The sequence below is a fragment of the Euprymna scolopes genome, chromosome 14, assembly GCF_053919585.1.
Source record: "Euprymna scolopes isolate OS-2025 chromosome 14, ASM5391958v1, whole genome shotgun sequence".
NCBI lineage: Eukaryota > Metazoa > Mollusca > Cephalopoda > Sepiida > Sepiolidae > Euprymna > Euprymna scolopes.
Genome location: NC_136495.1, coordinates 26133139 through 26152960, shown reverse-complemented (window position 1 = coordinate 26152960; position 19822 = coordinate 26133139). Strand labels below are relative to the sequence as shown.

Sequence of the window (19822 nt, the reverse complement as noted above, 5' to 3'; positions counted from 1 at the left end):
TCGGCCTAACATTTACAGGGAACATGAACTAGAAGAGATACATGGAGAGCATTGCCAAGGCTGCTGCGAAGAAGGTGGACTCTCTCTATCGTGCTATAAACTTACTTACGTCTGAAAGTATCATGTATCTCTATAAGGCCACCATTCGCCCATGTATGGAGTATTGTTGTCACATTTGGTCTGGTGCATCTGCTACTTGTCTCTTACTTCTTGACAGGGTTCAAAAGAGAGTCACCAACCTGAAAGGACTTGAACTGTCATCTAGGCTTCAGCCTCTGTTCCATCGATGAAATATTGTATCCCTCTGCCTGTTCTACAAGTACTTTAATGATGAATGCTCTGACGAACTGCAAAGAACTCGACGTGAACACCACCGACAAACCTGACAAGCAGCTAAATCCCACGCCTTCACAGTAGAGATCCCTAGGTGTAAGAAAGCCTTCTACTCCAATAGTTTCTTCCCCAGAACTGCTAGACTTTGGAAATCACTTCCGGGATTCTGTTTACTCAACTGTACTGACATGCAGAAGTTCAAGTGAAATGTGAACAGACATCTTGCTACTCATCTCCCATCATAAGACCCTTGCAGCTTATGTCCACGATAATAGGGCCATTGTGCCTTGTTTGGGGTGAAAATTAAATTTTAAAAAATAACCAAAACAAAAAAACAAAAAATGCATCTACCATCGAAGCTTCATCTGACGAAAATCCGCCCAAATCCTCCAATTGTAGTCTTCCCATATTTATAATTTAAAAAACCGTCACGAGTCTCAATCCAACCAATAAAAGGTTGACACGAAAGCAATCATTTAAACCTAAGTAGAAGTTCACTTACCCATTATTTTTAACCGAAATTCAAAAAAAAAAAAAAAAAATTGAATGCATTCAAAAACAATAAACTTTATATTCATTCACCTCGCGCCAGTAGATGTGCCGAGCGGCAGTTGCTAAGTCATTACAATATTGTAGGTATCATTCTATTCTTTTACATCGTATTTCATAATCATCTTACATTATATTTTATTAACATGAAATTATGATATTACTATAAGTTACCCTCAGAATGGTAAAAAAAGATGGGTCTAAGATAATGTTATAGTCTGCTATAAGTGGTTTAGCCTAAAACAAAATAGAAACGGAACCTTTGTGGCGGTCATGTATTTTTCTTATCATTAAAAATGTGATATGAAAATCCAGCATTTTTTGGTTTTCAGTTTGGAGATTTGGAGAATGCATAGCAGGGTCAGACAAATGCAATTCCAAGGCCGAGTTGAAAATCTCAACACATGTCAATAACAATGCATGTTTTTCTTTTGGGTTATTTTTGTGTGTGTGTATGTGTGTTGTGTTTTTGAGAAACTTTTCGTTACACCTTTATTGGACTAAAATAAACATAAGAAAACAATAAGAAAGCAAAATAGAGTGTTTTTTTTTCTTTTTAAATATAAAATAAAGATTTTATCATTTTTATTTTCATAAATAAACCAAAATTGTAAAGTTGTCGAATGCGTGTTTTTAGGGAGGGGGGGGGGTTAACACATTATTTTATTTTTTACATTTTGCAATTTTCTTAACAAATCTAAAATTTTACTCTTTGAAATGACTGACGGTATTAATGACAGTTGTCGAATCAAATTTTTAATTTTCATAAGAATAAAAATTCTGAAGTTTATCATAAATTTAATATGAATATAAGTACTTAAGCGTGTGAATAAAACCTATTTCATTCTCATAAATGTCAAGCGCGAACGGATACTTTTATAGATATATAGAGAGAGTAGACGATGATAGAAGTGGCCTTTTTTCCTCGATACTCCATGTGGTACAGGGAAAACATTCATTTAAAATCGTTTTTCCAAAGTGAAATCTAATAGTAACATTGCATTGGAAGTTGCTTCTGACGGTATAGCAGCAACACTTCTAGCTGGGGGTCGTCCTTCACACTCTACTTTCAAGTTGCCTCTTGATTTAGCCAAGAAATATGAAAATGATTTAATTTGCAATATCCCGTGAGGTTCCAGCATCGCCAGTTTATTGCAACGAACTGGATTAATAGTTTGGGATGAATGTACGATGTCTCATCAAGGAGCATTGCAGGTATTAGATTGTATTCTTAGAAACTTGAACAAAAAAAAAACAACACTTTAATGGTAGGTGCCACTGTTTCGCTATCTGGTGATTTTTGTCAAACTTTACATGTAATTCCCAAAGGCACAAAAGCAGGTGAGCTAAATGCATGTCTTAAGGCGTCACCTATTTGGGCTTAAGTTAAAAGTTCACTCTTACTGTCAATATGAGGACACATTTATTTGATGATCAGTCCACAGCACTTTTCTCAAATCACCTCCATTAAAGGTAAAAAGAATTTATTTTTTAAAAAATTGATTTTTTTAACGGAAATTCAACACACAACACATTGTTTGTATTTTTTCTGAATATTTTCATATAAATTATAAAGAAACAGATGTCAATTAACTATCACATTTGTTTTTTTAAATATTAATAAAATAAAATAAAATAAAAACTTACAGTCGCCTCTCAACATGACTTTTTAATTATAAAATAAAATAACCAATTTGAAACCCTTAACTGACAGCCATGATTTTATTTTTTTATTTTTAGAGAGGAAACGGTTTCAATGATTTTTAACTGATAAAGACGTACGGACAAGTAAATTAATATTTAGATGAACCGGTGTCTATAACATTTGTGCAGCATATATATCCAAATGCCAAAGAATATAGTTCTACAAGTAATTTATACAAGGGGCGTTCCAAAGGTAATGCTTCCTATTTTTATTCCGATTAAATAGGTCAGAGGAGTTTACAAATTATTATGTTATGATGACTTAAGTTATGCATTCATGGCCTGAAAGTTTCATCTCTCTGTTGCAGATATTGACGGTGTGAAACTCTAAGAAAGCAACCCCTGTCATGGGTGTGCGTCAGAAGCAAAGATGCACTAATTAATTCCTCCATGCAAGACAGAAAGTTGCACTAACCAACGTTCACCGGCGTTTGTTGAACGTTTACGAAACTGATTCAGTTGATGTCAGCACAGTTAAGAGATGCGTTCAACGATTTCAGAAAAGTGCCAGAGATGTGAGTGACAAAGCAAAAGTACACTGAGAATGGTGGTGACTATGTAGAAAAATAAATTATAGAGCACAAAAGTTCGCCCGTTTTAACGGTACCACTCCTGTCTTCGTATCTCTTCAGTATTTTAATCTTTAAGTTAAACATATAGGAGAGCTTATTTCGGAAGAGTCCTTATATATTGGTATAACTGGAACAAGTATATTTCGTCACCTTACATCTCACACCGCAGCTCCATCTACCAACATCTAATCGGACAATATATTTCCAAAAAACAAAAAAAGATTTCCGAAATATATTAACAAAAACATTTTTTCTGTCTTAAACTGTAATCTTCGCCTCATTCATCGTCAAAACCTTACTCATTCGAGTACGTGAACCTTCATCAACCAACTTCCAAAACGAGGAGGAAGAGAGTATATCAAAACGTTCTTAATCGACTTTCATATTAAATTTACCAGCTTAAATTTTCTCAGCCCATCACATTTCAGAAATTCGAACCAGCTATGCACAGATAGCCTCACTGTCTTGTGGATGCCTTGGGAAAGGAAAAGGTTAAGGATGTAAACCATGAAGAAAATCCAGTTTGGAGTTTTAATAGGCGGACGATGATGTATTGCAACCAATTACGGCAACTCCTGCAGCTGTGCTGGTTTGACCGTCGGACTTTGTCTGCAACGCCAAGAGGAGGACCATGATAACTGGACAAATCAAGGTTTTCTCATCACCCGCACAGACCTACATCTAGAGAGGCAACTCCAGCTTCGACTCTATAGCAACAGTAGACGATGCACTGCACAATACTAAATGCAAAACGCCATTGTCTTACGAGACTAAAAGGTTGTAATACTCATCATCATCAACGTTTGTGATGATTGAGAAGAATCGAAGTTTGCAAATATGATGTGTTCTTATTCAGACTGAAGCACAGCATTAGACTGTTCGTCCGCCAACTCGAAAAACTTGAATCAAAGAGAAACTTCAATTCCAGGACAAGAAATAATCTGCTGCTGGAGTATCAAGTTTCGTGCTGTTACTTGAGGTAACATCACTTGGAGAAGGTGCAACATTCTTCGTTAAATCCAGTGTGGATTAGCAGGAGATCTTATTTGCGTCTTGAATATTTGCGTCGTGAGATTTTTAATATTTATTCGGGGTTTAATTGTAGAGAAAAGTATCCTCATGTCATAGTTTGGGATGAATGTACGATGTCTCATCAAGGAGCATTGCAGGTATTAGATTGTATTCTTAGAAACTTGAACAAAAAAAAAAAAACACTTTAATGGTAGGTGCCACTGTTTCGCTATCTGGTGATTTTCGTCAAACTTTACCTGTAATTCCCAAAGGCACAAAAGCAGGTGAGCTAAATGCATGTCTTAAGGCGTCACTTATTTGGGCTTAAGTTAAAAGTTCACTCTTACTGTCAATATGAGGACACATTTATTTGATGATCAGTCCACAGCACTTTTCTCAAATCACCTCCATTAAAGGTAAAAAGAATTTATTTTTTTAAAAATTGATTTTTTTTAACGGAAATTCAACACACAACACATTGTTTGTATTTTTTCTGAATATTTTCAACAAACCGATGCATCGAGAGACCTTAGACACTCGAGAATAATATCTAGTCGGCATTCAAGCTCTCTCAATATATATATATATATATATATATATATATATATATATATATATATATATATATATATATATATTATATTATATGTGTGTGCTTATGGGGAAATATCTTTATTCAGTTATATTCCGCCTTTTGTTCATACCAGTCATTTAATTTATGAAGCTCGATGTAACTACAGAGCATATACAAATAAATTACAACAGTCTATATTCTAAATTTCAAGATGTTCGCCATCTTACCGTTTCTTTCTTTAAGTACGTTGAAATGCACAGTTCTTGAGAGCACCTCTTTCGTAGCACAGAAACATTTATGTAATTATTATGTCAATTTTTGGAATTTATTTCGCCCTTAACTCATGAGAAGAAACGGCCATCAGTAAAAATCAAAACTGTACCATTCAAAGCTGGTGATGTTACCACTATACCACCGTGACACACATATGAACTGATTAAAAGTTAAAAATTAAAAATACATTAAGATGAATTTACAAAATGTTTAACGATTTTTTTCAATTTTGATCCATTTTTGACCCCTTTAAACAATTTTAACCGGCTAAAGGTCCATAAATGAACGGCCCGAAAACCCCCAATCATTTGAGACCCCTAGGGCCACTGCGACTTTTAGTTTCGGAAAAGATAGTTTGAAAATGTGGAGACAGACAGACAGACAGACAGACAGGCAGAAAGACAGGCAGGCATATAGCCATTTATATATTAGATTTCGATGAAACTTAAATTGTGTGTATGATATTCTCTGTGAAAGAACAGAAAAGTGGCTTCAAATTTCTATATGCCCCTCTTTGTGCAATATAATTATGTGTCGGGTTAGGGAGACTATTTGGCCAGAATGGCATTAAAACTAATATATATTCAGTTTTAATGAAATATAAGCACCTACAAACACCCGGGAAACGCCGGGCACCCAGACTAGTCAGGAATAAGAGGCAATTCAAAAGTCTAGCAGTTCGAGTAGAGAAACTATCAGTAGAAAGATTTCCGGCATTTAAGAGCCTCAACAGTGAAGGAGTGGGATTTTGTGGCTTGTCAGGTAAATTGATGGTATTTCGATAGAGGTAGTACAAGTGCTACGAGTTCGTCAGAACACATCCATTAAAGTGCGTGTAAAATCGATAGCGGAATGCAACACTGCATCGATGGGACAGAGTTTTGAGCTTGGTTGATAGTGTGGGGCTTATTAGATTGGAGACTCTTTTTTGACTCTGTCTAAAACTTAGAGATTAATAGATGATGCAGAAGAGGCGGGCGAAACGGGATTGATGGCAGAAAAAGAAATAAAAGATGGTATTTGATTATTCGGACTACTTTATTTTTCTGGATTGTTATTTTTACAATGTTTCGGCCATTGTAACCCCTGCCCTTTTTCAGGTGTATCCTGTCGAAGCCGAATTCAGAAAAAAATTTAATCTAGAATTCAGACAATAGGTAATAATCAATGTCCCTTTCATCAATAAACTCATAAGGAGTTAATCATTGATTATCAAATGATGCAAAAAGACGAATTAAATTGTCACGCAAGAGCAAATACTCGAGGCTATACAAAAAAAGAGGAAGAAAGGTGGGTGGGAATTCGTGTGAAATATATATATACCATATTATAACATATATGTACAATTGAGATAGCGGGGGTATGAAAAAACTAAGACATCTCTCCGAGCAAGTCTAATGATTAAACGAGTTCTTTATATCGGCAGAAGAAAAGAGGATAGTTTAGCCGCACTAATGAGCTGTGACATAGCGTTATCTCTCTCTCTCTCTCTCTCTCTATATATATATATATATATATATATATATATATATATATATATATATCATAACGAATAAGGATGTCTCTAAAATATTACACATACAGGCTAATGTATATTGGCAACACTAATGTCTCAGTTTTGAGTATACAGTGGAAGTGAGTTTCATCTCATATTCAATATTTTCTTTTTTTTTAGTAATTAGCGCTTATGGCCAACACAGATTTTTGTATTCATTCTTTTTATTTGCGGACTGTTATCCTCGTATTTATAATAGTTGTTTCATCACGTTTTGACCAACTCATCCGCGCGCCTTCTTCAGATGATTAATCGCAATAGGAATGCTATCCTCAGTAATTACTGTTTTCATATTTGTTATCGCACCATGTTTTGACCAACAAATTCTCTTGCCTACTTGGGTAGGATTGAAACCGCTATCTTCAGACAATGCTCACCTGGAACCGTAGAGACTCAACGTCTCTATCCACTGCGGCACTATCCACTGGTCGTCTTTAGAGGATCACTCGAAAAAGACCAGGGGTGAGTTGGTCGAAACGTGATGAAACAGCAACTATGAATACGAGGATAATAGTCCGCAAAACGAATGAATACAAAAATATGTGTTGATCATAAGCACTATTTACTCAGAAAAAAATATTGAATACGAGATGAAACCCACTTCACCTTTCCACTTCATACCGAAAACTGAAGCGTTAGTGTTGCCAATACCCATTTGACTGTAGATGTAATATTTTAAAGAATGAATACAGAAATCAATCCTCTCAGAGGATTCAAAGAAAATAAATATAACAAATTTATACAACATAAGTGAATGCTTTACGCTGTCCTATAAAGTTAAGTAATTTTTTAAAAGCATTTTTACTGAAATATTGTATGTACAAATGATTTGACTTCATGCTCTGCAAAATTATCCCATTCGTACGGTGCTCGTAAGTGGAAAATAAAATTCATTATTATTAATACCGTTCTAGTTTGAGATTAACGTAAATAATAATAAAAAGATAAGTTGCAAAATAAATTTAGGGTTAAACTCAACGGAGGGTCACACCCAACACTCATGGGATGGCCGATAAACGTACACTGATATAAACAAATGTTAACTGAAAAGAACATTTATTTTTGTCTGTGTAGTTGTTACACGTTTCCTTACTTCAAGGAAATAATTTATTGCACACACACACACACACACACACACACACACACACACACACACACACGGCACTATTCTATTGACACGCCGGTCTCGCAAGATCACCGAAGTTAAGTAACGATGATCCTGGCCAGTACCAGAGGAGTGACTATTTGGGAATACTAGGCACTGTATGTATTCTCCGCTGATCTTGCCATTGTCCCCAGTCGCCTTGAGCTAATATATATTTGCAACTAGAATTAAAACAGTGCCGATCAGGAGATGAGTGGTTAAAGATTGTACTACAATTTTTGCCACAATAATTTCAAGCGCTAGTAAGACATATTTTTATTTTTTACAAAAGCCTCGATCCATAGTTGTCTTCGGAGGGTTCCTGAGGATTCGGACCACTTCCTTTGTCTTCCTCTTAAATTTTTTACAAATGAATATATACTTAGATGTTATGCAAATGTTTTAATCTACCATAAGTGAATGTAAAGGATGGTGGAAACTGTTTCTAAAAAGTCAAATGCGTCTGATTTTTGTGAAATTGTATCAGTAGATCTAAGACATCAATTAATAAACATTCCTAAAATGTCAGATTCTTTGGTGCCACACAAAGGATTTTACAGGAAATGGTATGAGCCCAGTCTCCTATTTAGAAAATTCAAATATTTCAGATGTGCATTGGATTTAATCCATAGTAATTACTCACTAAATAAAGAAGCATTGAATGTAAATTATTGCTTAAGTCCTCTTAAGCTTATGCCTTAAATATTATACATATTTTAAGATCAAAATTATGTAATAGGTGTTGAGGCACAATTGGAATAAGAAATTTTCGATTGGAGGTTTAGCGGTATTATATTTTTATGATTATTATGAGTCGTAAAAAAACAATAATTTTTAACCATAACAAAAATAGAAAGGTCAAATCACTAAACAATTTTTATGAGATAATATACTATAATTATATAAAGACTTATAATCGATGAAAAACCGTTCAGTACGGAGGATTACTTTTCACCAGTCTTTGTACAGATATTCTTCTTGTTTATAGATGGAGATATAAGATACTAGCAAGCCGCTCAGCGTTGCCCGGTGGTAAAATATGCATAAATATTATATTTTAGTTGATGCAGATTTCTTATATATTATAAACAGAAATACCGTAGGTATTAAACGTAACGTTAAATTCGTTTTAAAAAGTAAGAAAAAGAAAACGGAAAGAAACTGAGACATGAGCAAGTATCATGTTTTTTCCCAAACAGTTAATTTCTTGTAAGTAAAAAAAAAAATACTCGAGCTGAGATCGAAACCAAAACCTAAAAACAGTGAGTCAAGTACGATAACCATCACACCAGCTTGACATGTTCTTTAAAAGGTGTCTGCAAACCTACTTATCCTAAACATAAGGAACCTGTAATATGAACCATTCACGCATGCGTATTCGTAAAACAGTTGAAAAACAGATAAAAATTCCGATTACCTCCAACGATTTTTTTTTCAATTTTTACTGCTTAGCAGCCCTCTTTTCCAGATGAAATCTGATTAAAAAGTGTTCCACATTTCTGAATATCCTATATACTTAATTTTAAGTTTGTAGATAAAAAAAATACGTGGAGTATATAGGTTAAGAAGTGTCCTCACACACATTCTCATTTTTATAAATATAATAGACTAACAAGTGTGAGAAATTTTCCATCCCGGTAAAGAGAGTCTACCAACTTTTCAGCAGACTTGCTAACATCTTCTATGCACGTATTCTAGCTTATTTACGCTTGGTAAAGTTTCATTGGGTCGTGTACTACTCAAATATATCAAACCGATTGCAAATAAGTTATTGCAATTGATTCATTGAATAAAAATTGCCATTTTAATCGATGATTGGGGAGATGGAGGTTAATACATTCCGTAATAGAGATTTAAGTTCACATTTTTTTTTCAAAACTCTAACATCAGTTGTTCTTAATGTGTTTTCACACACTTTTGACTGTGTGTATTTTTAGTACTTTGCAGCATTTACATAGGGTCAAAATATTTCCGGTTCATAAGGCTTTGCTGAGACGAGTATTTCAGCAATAAACAAAAGAAAAAAAACACGGACGAAAAAAAAAGAAGAAAAAAACTAAATGTTTTTGAAAAAGAAAAAGGACGAAAGATAGAAAGAAAACGTTATCGAAAAAGAATGATAAAGGAGAAAGTGTTTTAGAAGAAAACAGGAGCAAGAGAAGAATTATTTCATGTGGTTAAGTAAGTGTTTATCAAGGCCCATAGGCCACTCGAGGATAAATGTTACTGTGTTTGTCAGGAGGACACTCAAACAACGTCAACAATGGTTAAGACTAGATTATTTAAGAGAATCACTCAACAAGAATCTGCGATGTTGGACTTGAAAATGATCATGTAGTCTGCTGGGAAGCAGACTCGTTATAGTGTGCTCCACAGACGGATAATTCCTAGAAAGAAACTTTTGCTCATGGAAGTTCCGTCTAGTTTTAAGTACAAGGAGAGGGGAAGGAAAATTAGTTACAGTTTGAGTAGCTACACGAGTTATTTCTGTGAATGTTTTACAATGAGAAACTATAGATGGAAAGAAATTTTATGTGAAGAGATGAAGAAGAAAATGTTGAGAAAAATTGAATCTGGGAATGAAAGGAAAAAATTTTTGTAGAAAAAAAAGGTTGGAGAAGAAGGCAAAGGCGATAAAATATAAAGCAGAAAGTGTTTTAGAAGAGGAAATAGAGGAATGGAGAACAGGAAAGTTGTAGGAAGTGATGAAGAATAAAAATAAAGGTTCATGGGAAAAATAAAAAAAAGAAGAGGGAGAAAAGTGAATGTTGGGGAAAAGAGAAAGAAAGGAAAACGAAAGGATAAGTCGTAGGGAAAGATGAAGAGGGAAACGGTTTAGAAGACAAAATGATAAAGAAACGACGAAAGGAAAGAGTGAAGGGATTAAAAGATACAGAAAGAAATACATACACAAAAAAACTTTGTGGGTGGAAAAGAAAAGACGAAGAAGAATAGAAAGGAGAAGAATTATGATTAGAAAAAAAAACAAGAATGCTAAGCCATTAACAAAAATAAGAAAGACAAACCATCAAACAATATAAAAGTTAACTTACCTTGCGGCTTTTCGGATAATAAAACGAAGTCAGATGAAAAAAAGGAGAGAGAGAGAGAACAAGGGTCGACAACTCTCGTCCAAGTCTCAACTTTTATCGAGAAAAATCACGTGTGGTTGATATATATATAATAAGACATATATCGAAGTTTGAATCCATGTATTTATCTTTTGCTCTTTCTTTCTCTCAAAATGTAAGTTTATATCTGTACGGCCATAGGGTCAAACATACTCGTGTGCTATCTCCTATTTAAACAAGACCACTATGTATGGGAAAATAAATATGTACATGTGTGTGTATATATATATGCAGACACGCAATAGCGTGTATATCTATAGATAGATAGGAATATAGATAGATAGATAGATAGATAGATAGATAGATAGATATTAAAAGGAGATGTGCTCTGCTAAATTAATAAGGCTGTTATTTTTTATGGTTTAAGTATAAATATTTATATGCAAACTTTTGGAACTTGTTATTTCTTCACGGGATTTGCTAGTTCTGGACGGACGATTTCCAGCAGTAGCCGTTATGAAAAAGTATAGTTAGACAATTTATAGAAATATCGATAAATTTTAGCGACGGTAGCAGTAGCAGCAGCTGCCGTTGCAGTCGCAATGGAACTAAACGCTGTTAATTGCGAAAGTCCGACACAGAGTATATGAAAGAAAGGGAAATGAATGCATAAAAGAAAGGGTCAAAATGAGAATTAACAAACGAAAGAAAAAACTAATAAAGAAGATTTCTTTTTTCTTTTCTTTTTTTTTTACTAATTTTTTTTTGTCTCTTTTTAAAAGGTTTACAGCCGTTTTTATATGCCTGTATGAATCAGCGCCTATTGGCTGTTACATGTGACTTATTACCGTGTAGAGAGCGGTCAGTTTGTATGTTTTTTTTTAATTTAATATTGTTTTTCCTATTATTAGCATGTGTTAATCAATTTATTATTATTATTTATTATCATAAGATAGGTAGATTCTTCTCTCCTCCCTGTGTTATATCGTCTTGTTTCCTTGATATCAATTCTTTTCTATTCTACTCCTAATGAATACATCTCTCGTGAATAAGTTTACTTACGTGTTAAAAAAGAACATTATTTTGTTAGCTTTCTGCTTTTTTTCTTATTAACTAAGAACATATTATTATTATTATTATTATTATTATTATTATTATTATTATTATTAGTTTACTCCTTTTTATTATTAATTAGATTATGAAGTTAGAAAAGAGAGAACATCGTTATAATAATTAGCATTTGTAATTTAACAGGAAATTCAAATAGGATTTAGTTTTCGCTTGTTGTGTAGTAAATCATTATATTGTCTGTTACCGTATTGTTATATTATATATATATATATATATGCCTATTTTATATCTGTACGTTTTATTACTACTTTTCTTTGCTTCTTTATATCAACTAATCCTGTTTATAGGCGTTATTGTTCTCGACTTGTATATGTCACGAGTGTTCTTCGAATAAATGTAGATTACTTACAGATCTAAGCTTTATATGACCCTATGATAAAAAGTTGTGCAGACATAGGAGTAATACAAAAAAATGAATACATACCTTATAAATGTGTGCGTATGGTGGATGTCTGTGTACGTAGTTTTTTTTTATTGGAAGAAGGTTGTCGCTGGTGGAAACCCACGTAACTTTTGTATTGGCCGAGAACGCGAGGAGATGCCTGGAAAGAAAGATCAAAAAGAAGAGATAATGTTTCCTTTGAAAAGCTCAATTCTGATTGGCTCGTTAGTTTTAGATTCCAATATCACATTGGCTGGCCTTTTGAATAACGAAAAATAAGCAAAAACTTTTTTGTTGCTTGCTCTGTTTGTTTTTACAACTATTAACATGAGTTCTATTATAACCATATATTTTTTTCGTTATTTCTATTCATGCTTGGCGTCAAAACATAAAAAGTTGGCGTGGTTTTACACGGACGACGCTTCGAGATTAAAGCTTAGCAATCAAGGGCTGTCAAAAGAAGAATGCTTTTAAACAATAAACACAACGAGAAATACGTATAATTTTTTAAATTTATTTTTGGAATCCTTTTAGATGAGGCTTCATAATCTGTGCATTCATTCGTTTTTGCGGACTTCATAGTTATTATTCACCACGTTTCGGCCAATCATCCTCTGCCCTTCTTAAGGTGGTTAACAATGAGGGTTTATAAATGCTGAATCTTGTAACTGTATCCACACTCATTTCTACCTTCCATAGTTGTTATCTCACCACGTTTTGGCCAACTAAGCCTCCAGCCTGCTTTGGGTAGGATTGAAATGGCTATCTTCAGACAATGCTCACCTGAAACCGTACTCGACGCTTCTGTCCACCGCGGCAAGGACTATGTAATTACTGTGGATAAGTTAGAAGACTCAGCATTCCTATCCCGCTGCGGTTAATCATCTGAAGAAGGCCAGAGGATGAGTTGGCCGTAACGTGGCGAAACAATAACAACAATGAGGACGAGGATAACAGTTAGCAAAAAGAATGAGTGTGCAACGAGAAACGTGTATTATTATTTTGTTTAGTCAAGTTCACCCCTAATATTGAATATTGCAATTTGGACGTAAGGGCCTAATATTTCGAACCATGTTTAGAGATATCGGTTTACGTTACATTTAAACTTCTACATGCCAGTACAGTATGTATAGCATAATCACGTTGATACACTGGGTCTTGTTAGATCACCGAAGTTAAGCAATGTTCAGCCTGGTTAGTACCAGATGGGTGACCAATTTGGGAATTCGAGACGCTGTATGTAGAAGGACGTCGATATCTCCTGCAAGAGTTGCAAAATCCTAATATCGTTATCTCCCCTAACGGGGATATACATGCGGCTAGGGACCGCTTGTGAATTTCATACTTCAATGGAACTTTCTCCTTTGGAGGAAGCCGATTAAACCTGCATAGTGTTAGTGCCGTTTCCACATGTCAATACAATCATGGGAGCAGGTGACAGGAAGGGAATTCCAAATTCTAGCAGCCCGAAAGGAGAAGCTATTAGACTAGAAGGCTTTCCAGCATCTAGGGACCTCTACATGAAGAGGTGGGATTTTATTGCTAGACGGGTACATACATCAAGGAGGTACAATTGCGATGACTTCATTTAGATTGTTCGAACTACTGTTCTTAACTTGAGCGTTATTTTAACAAAGTGTCAACCGATATAAGCTCTGAAAAATCTTCAGGTGGATCTGTAGCTCGGTGTCTTGCCTGGGCAGCGTCGTTTTTTGGACAGCAGTAGCGCCTTTGTGTATCCGAAAACTACACAAACAGTCAATATAAACTAGGTATGAAAGTTATTATTACAGCGACGAAATAAAATAAATGGGAAATATACGGACATGCAGGCATAGAAAAATCGAAATAAACGTAACATTAAGGGGAGCGTCACAAGGTAACAAGGCAACCTAAAACAAACAGAATTTTTAAATGAAAATTAATTTTATAATAAAATATTTTATACAAAAACTAAGAATATGAACATTAATCCTAATTATGACAAGTTTCATAGTACAAACACATGTTTGGTAAAGAAAGTTCAGTAAATAGTAACAAGGTTTAGAACCAATATGTTTATAGTGTAAATATGCGTGTATAAGTAATATACGTATGTAAGTATTTGGCAGCGTGGCATTGTGTATGTATGCGTTGGTTTACCTTGTTTTTATTACAGCGGGTGAGTAGGTAAGTAATGTTTTGTTGAATGCCTGACTCTTGCTTGAATCTTGTGTAGAAATGTGTGCGCAAGATGGAGAAGATTTGAACATGAATAATTGAGTTCTTTCCCTCTTTCTTTGCGCCAAAGGCCTGGGAGGTGGGTGTGATCGAAAACTTATTTTATTGACTAGGTTTTATATGGGTTTTCTAATTCGCACTGGCTTACCATTTTCGCACTTGTTACTTTCTGGGGTTTGGAAAGATTTTCATTGATTTAAAATACCTTGAGTTCACATGTCAATGTTAAAACTTAGTAGCGTTAGGAAGAGGGGAGAAAGAAAGAGTGTAACTAATCCAGGACATTTTGCTTTTTAGCGTTCGTAGGAATCACTTCTCGATTCAGTGTGCCACGTATTCAGATAATGACTTTTATTGTTGAATGGCTGTAAGAATTTTTTTGTTTGTTTGTTTCAACAAACCATTTTCATTAGGATTTCAAATGCGTGATATCGACGTCCTCCTACATGCAGCGCCTGGAATTCCCAAATTGGTCACCCATCTGGTACTAACCAGGCTGAACGTTGCTTAACTTCGGTGATCTAACAAGATCCCGTGTATCAACGTGATTATGCTATACATACTGTACTGACATGTAGAAGTTTAAATGTAACGTAAACCGATATCTCTAAACATGGTTCGAAATATTAGGCCCTTACGTCCAAATTGCAATATTCAATATTAGGGGTGAACTTGACTAAACAAAATAATAATACACGTTTCTCGTTGCACACTCATTCTTTTTGCTAACTGTTATCCTCTTCCTCATTGTTGTCATTGTTTCGCCACGTTACGGCCAACTCATCCTCTGGCCTTCTTCAGATGATTAACCGCAGCGAGATAGGAATGCTGAGTCTTCTAACTTATCCACAGTAATTACATAGTCTTTGCGATGATATGTTTATGAAACGATAAGAGTGGCGAGTCTTTTCCATTTCCTTAATAATTCGGGTTCATACCAATTTCATATAATGTTTTAAACGAGAATTTATAACGTGCATTATTTGGATTGTACAAACTACTGTTCTTAGCATTGGGTGTTATTCTTACAACGGTATAGGCTCTGACCTTTTTCAGAAATGAAATTCAGACACATTATTTCAAACTGGTATGAATCCAAATAGATATGAAAATGAAAACAAGACATTTATTTATTTATTTATTTATTCGTTTTTGAATTGTACCTATTTACAATGTCTCCCCACGGGACAGAGTTAGACACCAGGGTCGTTTTTTAATGTGGAGAAAAGGACAAAAATAAAAATGTTTTCAGTCGTGAAGGATTTCTTCTCCACTAACAGAGAACAAAAAATTGAAGTGCAGCATCTGCAGAACAGATACTACACTTTGAAGTATTTATTTGCTTCCCCACAGAGCAAATTAGGCACAAGGCCGATTTTTTATGTGAGGAGTGAAAGGGAAATGGAGACCAACTCCCCGGGGAGTAGGGGAGCTGGATAGTGACAATTCGTATGAAGGGTTGCCCCTACATTGACCAAGGTCTTATATGTGGGGTCACCCCCACATAGGGTCTTTGCTTGCAGTATCTGCCGGAACAGATGGTATTTATTTGCTCCCCCACCGAGCAAATTAGGCACAAGGCCGATTTTTAATGTGAGGAGTGAAGGGAAAATGAGGACCAACTCACCGGGGAGTAGGGGAGCTGGATAGTTACAATTGGTATAAAGGGTTGCCCCTACATTGACCAAGGTCTTATATGTGGAGTTGCCCCCACATATGGTCTTAACTTGTAGTATCTGCCGGAACAGATACTACACTTTGATCTTGTTCCGAAGGCCAAGAGGAGTTTGAGGTATTTATTTACTCCCCCACTAAGCAAATTAGGCACAAGGTCGATTTTTTATGTGAGGAGTGAAGGGGAAATGGGGACCAACTCCCCGGGGAATAGGGGGAGCTGGATAGTTACAATTGGTATGAAGGGTTGCCCCTACATTGACCAAGGTCTTATATGTGGGGTTGCCCCCACATATGGTCTTTGCTTGCAGTATGTATTCATTTGCTTCCCCACTGAGCAAATTAGGCACAAGGCCGTTTATTAATGTGGAGAGAGAGGGAGGGGGGAGAGAAAGGGGGACCAGCTCCCAAGAGGTGGGAAATCGGGAGCTGGATAGTAACTGTTGGTATGAAGGGTTGCCCTTACATTGACCAAGGTCTGATATGTGGGGTTACCCCCACATATGGTCTTTGCTTGCAGTATCTGCCGGAACAGATACTACACTTATATCCTGGCCCGAAGGCCAAGAGGAGTTTGAATCGACTATAGTTGGTTGGGAAAAAAGACCATCGCGACAAGCACTGACAGATCCTTTTTCTTGGTCTCTGTTCCGTCTAAAGAGAAAATAGATATGCCTTGTAACTGTACTAACGCAGGAAATCAATTGTAAATCAATGGCTGCGCAATCACCAACTACATCTCTCTTACGATGGCAAGACTTCTTGATTTCAGTGACAAATAGAAACCTAGGACAATAGGAAACAATGCCAGCTACGTTTAATAGGCAAAGCAGATTCTGCTGAAGTAAACCTTACAGAAACGCATGCACACTACATAAAAGCTTTGACAAAAATGCGAGATAACGCCAGGCTTATTCGAACTGTCGACCAACGTATTACAAATGATTCGTAGTTTCATATAAGGGAGACGGTTTGTGTGTACGAGCGAGAAAAAACGTGGAATGTTTCCAGTGGTCAACTCATTCAGTTGAGAGAAATTTAGCGATAGTAGGTTTCTTTTTTAGGTGGTGATGCTGTGTGGCATGTAGCTTTTGATTGTTGGACAATTAAGAGAGGCTAAGAGCATCCCAAAAGTAATACCCTCCATTTTTATTCCGCCCAGATGGATTACAAAGGATTGCAAATTATATCGTTATGATGACTGAACTTACGCATTCATCTCTTTGTTGCAGACATTGATGGTAGAAAGCAACGCTTATCACAAACGTGCGTCAGAAGCAGAGATGCGCCATTGAATTCCTTGCAAAAGTGACTTTAAAATGGTGGTGGCTATGTAGAAAAATAAATTCTGGAGCACAAGAGGTCGCTCTGTTTAATGGCATCACCTCCGTCTTCGTAGCTCTTCAACTTTTTAGTTTAAAAATAGGAAGCTTTACTTTCTTGAGCAACCTTCGTATGACAAAGCGCACTCCGGATGACCATGCACAGCAACCGTTCACTAGTGGCAAAAATACATTGAGAATGGGGGGGGACTATTTCGAAAAAAAATCTGAGGCACAAAAATGTCGCTTAGTTTAATAGTACTACTCTCGTCTTCGTTGCTCTTTAACTTTTTTGGTTAAAACATAAGTCATTACTTTCGGAAAGACCTTCGTATTTAACTTGGTTACTATAAAGTGAATTTAATATTATGTTAAAACGTTCTCACTACAGTAAGTAAACAGTTCTCCCACATACAGCAGCTGGTATTCCAAAATGATCACCCATTTTAGTACTGAATCAAATTCAACGTCGGTAAACTCCTCTAAGCCAATCAGAACCGGTCTATCAACGTGATTATTTCTAACGTGTCTACAAATAAAATAAGTGACAAACCAGAGAAACAACGCCTGATAAAAAGTTCGCAGTAAACCGTATGCGGTCAGATTTGGTTGCTGACATGAAACTTTACAAATTCCAATGTTTCTAAAAAGAATAAACAATTTTTGTATACCTCCAAATATAAGTCACATATGTTCATTTAATAGTACTATGATAGATAGAAACATGTATATTTCAAAATTTATAAAAGACTTGTTTAAATATCCCCACCCTGCCACCCCCTAAAAAAATAAAATCACATATTTGATTACCTGCCAAAATTGTAACCCAACCATCTATAGGGTCGAATTTTATATTAATAACGTTTATAATATAGCTAAGTTAGAGCTTTTATTATGTGAACAATACCGGGCAATACTCAATTGTCTGACTGACTCCATTTATTTGGTCGATGACGTAAAGAAACTGAGGAAAAGTAGCTTTAGGTAGCAGATTTGGGATTGATATGTTAATAATAACATTGTTTTTCGAAGAAAAATAAATGATTTTAAGAAAATTATTGAAAATTATTTTGGCTAAATTTTAGAGTAGAATCTGCCCCTTCGGTTATCTTCAGAAGCCGATCAGTGTAAGAACAACTCGATGGTAATTTAGCCAATCAGAAAGAAAGGAAGATGCAGTAACGACCTCTGATTTGCTAGTTTGGACTGAGGAATTTTTATTCCCCACCTATTACCTGAATATATAAAAAGTAAAAACTAAAAATTATTAAGTATTCTTTGTATTATTATTAATTTACAAATTCACCGTAAACATAAAATAAATATTACTTCAGCACGAGAGATTTTAGGAGAAATTGAGTAGGGTTGAGCTGAGAGTGAGCTGAATAAAAGCCCCTGACCGTTGGGAAATACGCCAACTTTGAAATACCGCTGTCTCTCTCTCACACCCTCTCTCTCTCTCTCTCTCTCTCCCTCTCTCTCTCTCTCTCTCTAGCTATATATCTATCTATCTCTCTATCTCTCTATCTATCTCTCTGTCTCTCTCTATTCTATATGTATATATATATATCGCAAGCTGAATAACTTTAATTGCATACTTTTTTCACGTATAGTATTTTGCACAAACAAAAATAGATTTGTGTTTGGCTTTGACCCTCATCGATTAACAGTATTGCAAACAAAGGTTTCCTTCTATATGCGCATCTGCAGACAACATAAGAACAAAAGAAAAAAGTCAAATTCACTTAAATGTGTCTGTCAATTTCCCACCTATCAAGATTTACAATATAAAATATTGAATCCGGAATTATGAGTGACTTTTTCTTCAGGTGAAAGCGCTGTCGGGCGCAGATGATGCGACACTTGTTGAACTGTGAACACTGAAGTGATTTGATTTCAACTACTTATACAATTAACTTTTGTACAGTGGTATTATATTAGAACTTTGTAGTTATACAGTTTCTGTTAATATAATTTTTATAAAAAAGAAAACCAACGACTGGAGTGTTTACTTATTGCTTCTGCAAAGTTGTTAATATTGCTACCGGACAAGACGAACAGTTATTTTTCAGAAGCATTTTATCAGGAGAGGGGTACCTATCTCCACACCGGGAGAGATCTGTGGCCAGCGAATCAACAAAAACAATCACACTTTGGCGTATATTTCCTTAGATTGGCGAACTTTTCTTATTGAAAGAGAATAGCCAAAATCCCTCATCAAACCCTGTCCCCGTGTAGACGATCAGCGCCAACCTGTCGTGTTGTGAGAGTTGTTCTGAGTAATCAGAGTAACTGAACTTTTTAGGG

At 35.4% G+C, this 19822-nt stretch overlaps 1 protein-coding gene across 3 annotated transcripts in view; it reads right to left on the bottom strand.

Annotated features, from left to right (window-relative positions):
- LOC145292923 (uncharacterized) overlaps nt 1-12518 on the bottom strand; it is an 80846-nt gene extending 68328 nt beyond the window's left edge. Inside the window, exon 1 of one of the 3 annotated variants that reach the window (XM_080139088.1) lies at nt 12342-12518. The gene's annotated coding sequence lies outside the window, so the exon portion shown is untranslated. Of the gene's footprint in view, nt 1-10768; nt 11680-12341 lie in introns of those variants that run through there. The other 2 variants (XM_080139087.1, XM_080139090.1) reach the window with 2 other exon arrangements.
- Nucleotides 12519-19822: the final 7304 nt, after the last annotated feature.